Source organism: Neofelis nebulosa, chromosome 13 (assembly GCF_028018385.1).
Source record: "Neofelis nebulosa isolate mNeoNeb1 chromosome 13, mNeoNeb1.pri, whole genome shotgun sequence".
Classification (NCBI taxonomy): domain Eukaryota; kingdom Metazoa; phylum Chordata; class Mammalia; order Carnivora; family Felidae; genus Neofelis; species Neofelis nebulosa.
Genome location: NC_080794.1, coordinates 84,719,229 through 84,724,944, shown reverse-complemented (window position 1 = coordinate 84,724,944; position 5,716 = coordinate 84,719,229). Strand labels below are relative to the sequence as shown.

The 5,716-nt window shown below is 58.2% G+C and overlaps 1 long non-coding RNA gene across 1 annotated transcript; it reads right to left on the bottom strand.

Moving 5' to 3' along the window:
* Window positions 1–2,444: 2,444 nt before the first annotated feature.
* On the bottom strand, window positions 2,445–5,475 carry LOC131492476 (uncharacterized). Its single transcript, XR_009252060.1, has 2 exons — window positions 5,307–5,475; window positions 2,445–3,422 (listed from the first exon to the last, which is right to left on the bottom strand). It is a non-coding gene; the product is annotated as an uncharacterized LOC131492476 (long non-coding RNA).
* Window positions 5,476–5,716: the final 241 nt, after the last annotated feature.

Below are 5,716 nucleotides of genomic sequence, written 5' to 3'. Positions count from 1 at the left end.
CAAGTGTCCCGGCATTTGCTGAGGTCCGGAAGCAGAGCAGGGATGGACCAGGCGTGAGGTCCCCCCTCCTACAATCTCAAGACACACGTCGGGCGGTCACTCTGTTCTGCTTAATTCCGGGAAGTGAAATACTGCACCAGAGACCTCAGAAGAGTGTCTAGTTCTTGGAGAGGTCTTAACTTTTTTTTTTTTTTTTTTTTACATTGGATCTTTTTCTAGCCCCCAGTTTTATTGAGATATAATTGACCGTGGCAAGTTCTTTTTTTTTTTTTTTTAATTTTTTTAATGTTTATTTATTTTTTGAGAGAGACAGAGACAGAGCAGGAGCAGGGGAGGGGCAGAGAGAGGGGGAGACACAGAATCCGAAGAGGGCTCCAGGCTCTGAGCTGTCAGCACAGAGCCCGACGCGGGGCTCGAACCCACGAACCTGCGAGATCATGACCTGAGCCGAAGTCAGACGCTTCACCATCTGAGCCACCCAGGCACCCCAAAGAGAGTTGTTTTAGATATTCCTTTTGCCACTCCAAGCTGAACCTCCAGTTGGAGCCGCCATTTTGGTTTCTGTCGAACTGTTGACCGTCATGGCCCCGGGCCAACTACTTTCATTGGGGCATTTTTTCCTTCATGAAACGAGCCTGTTCTGATAGTTGCAGGCGAGTGGTGTGTGGGATAAGAGTCCTGGAGGAGGGTGGCCGGGAAGTCAGAATAGGGGACTGGCAGCTAGTTCCCTGCCTGAGACTGGTCCCTGACAGGTCATTAGAGAAGCATGCGTGTAGTGAGCAGTGGCCCTCTCTTGTGGCCAGGGCCGCGGCTTGGGTTTGAGGGGCCCACTGGCTTTTTTGGTTGTCTTGTTTGAGAAGAAACGATCCCTGGGATCAGAGGTCTGTGAGTATGGAGACGTTTGCTGCACCCAACGGGACGGTCTGAGGAAGGCGGAGACGGGAGGCTCATCATGCTTCCGGACCTGGCTGTGCTTTCTTATCTGCTGATGAGGAATTTCTTCCCGAGGCGATGCTAAAAATAGATCTATAAAAGTCTCTAGCACTGCTTAAAGTTGAACCCCGAAGGGAGTCACACGAACCTTCCACGTTGACAGCCTGCAGGGGGATCTGTAGCCCGGTAGTCAAAGCACGTGCCCACCTCAAGGGGCCAGGGATGTTTATCTCTGTGGCAGCGGGGATTCTGGGGGGTAGCTGGGCACGTATAGCCTTCTGGAGAATATTTTCTCAGTAGCCATTACCTGGACCCAGAAAACCCAAGAGGCACCAATGCCGTGACGTGGTAACGGTAAGACGCGGTGATGTCGTGATGCTGTGATATGGGGACCTATGAGGCATGAGTCCCCTGAGTCAGACCTGCAGGGTCTGGCGGGCCTGTGGGTTTGACCCAGAAGGAAATCCTTACTGCCGGCCAGTCCTGCCTTTTGTCTCGTTCCCCGTCGGTGGCCCACCTGCCCGGGTAGAGCTCGGCACCCGGCATTCCTTGTCTTCTGGGTCCTGGTCGGGGGCCGGGCCTGGTCTTCCCCTGGCTTCTCTGGAGGAGCTCCCGATTCTCCCAGGTAGCCCTCTGGGGGGCAGACCAGTCACCTGCTGACGTCAGCCGCTTCTCCCGGCGTCACCTGAGTGCGTTGTGCGCATGTACCCCCCCCTGCCTGTGCCCTCTGACTTACCAGAGACCCTGTCCCTTTGGGATGAGTGGGGCTGGGTGGGGGACATGTGGTGGCAGAAGGCGGGTGCGGGGCGGCAGGGGATTCTGCGTGGCCCCTTGGTGCTGACTCTAGTGGCCCGGGTGAGGGGCCTCCAGGCCGGGCCCTGCTGCAGGCTCCTGACTTTTTAGTCCATTGCAGCTGGAGGGCACCTGGGCTGCTTCATCGTGTCTGGTTCAGGGTGAGATTCCCCACCTTCTCTGGGCTTCACCCTGGGCCTCTGGTTACCCTGAGATGCCAAAGAGGCTGCCTCAGTTTCCCCTTCCACCTGTTGGGCTTTACAGTAGTGCCCTTGGGGGGAGAAATGAGACACCTTGCCTTCACCCCAAGTTTACCCGAATGCACCGAATCATGTGCTATCATCTGAGGTCAGCTTGAGGCCACAGAGACCCAGGTCAGGAGAGGGTGTGTGTCCCCTAGAGGGTGTTGCTCTGGGTACATCTATCACACAGAGCTGTGGTTTTCTTGCTTGATCCCAGCCCCCCGCAGACACTTAATGAACAGCGGATCATTTTTAATTTTTTTTTTAATGTTTATTTATTTTTGAGACAGAGCATGAATGGGGAGGGTCAGAGAGAGAGGGAGACACAGAACCCGAAACAGGCTCCAGGCTCCGAGCTGTCAGCACAGAGCCCGACGCGGGGCTCGGACTCACAGACCGTGAGATCGTGACCTGAGCTGAAGTCGGACGCTTCACCTACTGAGCCACCCAGGCGCCCCATAGCAGGTCATTTTCTAAAAAAAAAAAAATACTTATTTTGAGAGAGAGGGACAAAGTGTGAGCTGGGGAGGAGCAGAGAGAGAGAGGGAGAGAGAGAATCCCAAACAGTCTCCGTGCTGTCGGCACAGAGACCCACGCGGGCTCGATCTCACAAACGCCGAGAACGCGACCCGGGCCGAAATCGGGAATCTGATGCTTGACTGGCTGAGCCACCGGGCGCCCCTGAGCGGCAAGTCATTTTTAGCCGCATTAATTCCAACGTTTGGTGAAGGAAGTGGGTGAGCCCTCCCAACCCTCGCATTTCTGATCTCATGGTGACCATGTTTAAGGGGCACCGGCCATCTGCCAGGCTCCAGGCAGTGTTTACACCCGTCATATTTAATCCTCACGGCAGTGCTGCATGTTATCATTGTCCTAACTTCACAGAGAAGGACATGAGGGTCAGAGACCACATGAGGTGCTGAGATGTCCCAGCACACGCTCCCTGCCGCTTCTCCCGGCCGCCTGTTTGGGAGAGGTTGTGGCTCAGGGCGAGGTGTTCAGAGACAGGGACCCCCCACTCCCCCACCCACCCTGCCTGGACCAGGCTGTGCGGGGAGCCTTCCTGAGTCTTGGAGCCCGTAGGGGCTGCAGGCGGGGGTGTTCTTTCTGCTGCTCTGGACCCACGACAGTCCATGTGGCCGCAGAGGCCTCAGCAGGGAGCTGGACCGGGGGAGGCGGCGGGGGTCATCCTGGGGTGGCCTCAGACCACACCCAGGACGGTGCTGTGGGACCTGCACAGACACCTTCACGAGGGTTTTGGGCCTCCTGGTGGCCCCGTCAGTCACGGGGCGGCACCAGTGCGCCACGGCCCTGGGCCGGCTGCTGTGGCTTCAGCCTCCACCAGGCCGTCGTGGCCCAAGGGGTGAGAGGCTCGGAGGAGGGGCTGCGGCCGGCAGCGTGCTTGTCTCTCTCGGGAAGCCCGTCAGCCTCGGGAAGGTACTTGCACGAGCGTGCCTGGAGAGACACGGATGTTGGGAAAGTCAACGATGTGATGCGGAAAGCATACTTGGTCGGGCCATGGGAAAATGGCAGGTCACGGCACAAAAGCGTCTGTGTTTGGAAAGAGCTCAGGGACAGGGCAAGATGTCAACAGGGCTCTGCAGACCCAGCTTCGACCCTGAGCCCCCAGGAAAATCATCTCGCGTGCGGTCCTGGAGGAACCCAGATTCATGATGGGAGATGGGAAACGACATTTGTGGACCCTGTGCTTCGTGCCGTCCCCGTGACCCAGCACCGGGACAGCTCCAGAGAGGCCCGGGGAGGGGGTGGGCGGAGCCCCTTAGGGTCTGGGTCCAGACCGGAGGTCAGATCTCGGTCCAGCTTACCTCCCGTCTCTGAGCCTCAGTTTCCTGCTCTGGGGAATGTGATCATCGTACCGGGTAGAGTCAGCTCAAGGCTAAAAGCCAAGTTGCACGTGGAGTGTGTGTGGTGTCAGCGCTGAGTGCCCGCGAATGGCATGGCCACCGTCATTGTTTACAATGACAATGGCATTTACAGTGAGATTGCTGCCACCTGGCATTCAGAGGTGACGTGTGTGGCGAGGGGACCCGGGGACCCATCATCCCACTGGGAGGCCGTCCCCAAGCCATCACGGTGTCTGTAGCGTGCCATGGCATCTGACGCAGGACTGCCGGGTCCCGCAGGCAGGAAGGGGCCTGTTCGGCTCTCCTCTCGTTACCTCCGCAGCCTTCCCTGGCGCCCAGAGGAAGTGGCCAAGAACTGTGCTCTGGAGAGATGAGTAAACGCAGTGACGAATGCCCGGCAAACCTGTGTGTCACTTCAAGGAGCGGGAAACCCTGGCCTGTTGCAGGTGAGGCTAACAGGAGGGGGGAGCGAAGAAACTAGGCTCACGGTGCTTTTCCAGAGTGAGCAGGGCTAGGCGGGTTCTCCAGGTGGATACTTCTTCCTGACGCTGGACCCGGATGGAACCCTTGGCCTCCGTTTGTCGGGACCCCAACTTTCTCCCTGCTCTTCCTGCCGTGGGGTGGGGCGGACCCCGTGGGACTGAGATTCTGGCTTGGGCCAGGGTGGGGACCAAGTGGGATTCTAAGGGGTGGAGGAGGGGTCAGGAGAAGGACAGGACAATGGTGGGGGGAGGGAGAGAGGGAGGTCCCTTTGGCCCATCCAAGGTGAGCTCACTTGGTCCAATGGGATATTTTGGGGGGAGATTAAAGGATCACTTGGCCTCCACCTCTGCATTGTTGTGTGCACCGGGCAGTCTAACAGGAAGCCTTCTGTGAGTATGACCCTTCCTTCCACACATCCGGGGCATGGCAAAGGGAGCCTACGCTCACTCCCCAGAGAGTGCTGGAGGGGTTCTGGACTGGGAGCCTGGCTGAGCCAGACACTGGGAACTAGGGATGAGTGGGGCCTGCTCCTTTGTCCTCAACCAGCTCATCAGATACCCAGCATTGTATCAGAGCCTGATGTTAGGAGTCCTGGGGGTGCTGAGCTTTATGGACCGGCGCCGTGGGCTGGCAGAGTTCCCCTCCCTCGGCTCCCCAGGAACTACGTAAAACCTGGCAGGGAGCTGGCACGCCTTCCGTCACATCTTATTAATAAGTTTAATTAACCCAAGGCAGCACTTGCCAACGCTGAAGTGAAGTGTGCTGGCAAGTTCTCGGCCACGCGAGACCCTAACAGCTCGCTGTGGGTGCCCCACATGGTAGAGCCTGTACCCTCGGGTTTTCCAGCTGGTGGAGCACACCTGCCCCCCAGTCCTCACAGGGTCACTGATCCGTGGAGGACACGCCGCCCCGCCCCCTCCCCTGCCCCCCGCCCCGCCCCGGAGGTGTCACTGTGCCCTTCTTAGGAGTGTTTGCGCACCTCTGCTCTAACCCTCCATGCCAGCGCAGACCTGCTCCAGCGTTTCCAGCCTAGGTCCCAGGCAGGCGCAGTCCCGCCCTCCTGAGTCCAAAGAGTCACTGCGAGCGAGGGACAAGGTCCTCCTAGGCAAGGCTCTGCCTGCGTCTGTCCTGGCCGCTCAGCCTGGCTGTGTGTATAAGGAGAGAGGAAAACAGTGCCCAAGGCAACGCCTGAGTGTTGGCGACTGTTCTATCTCGAATGGAACTATTTCCAATAGTCTTCTAGTAGACTTGATTTAGAAGCTTTGGAACCCGTGAATTCCGTCTGGGCAGAGTCATCGAGCCCACCAAGGGGCACGGGGCTCTACAGAGACGGCCTTGTGGGCAGGCCTGGGCCACCGGCTTCGGGCGTGGAGAGGGTGGGCAGGCGGTGGGCCATGTCCA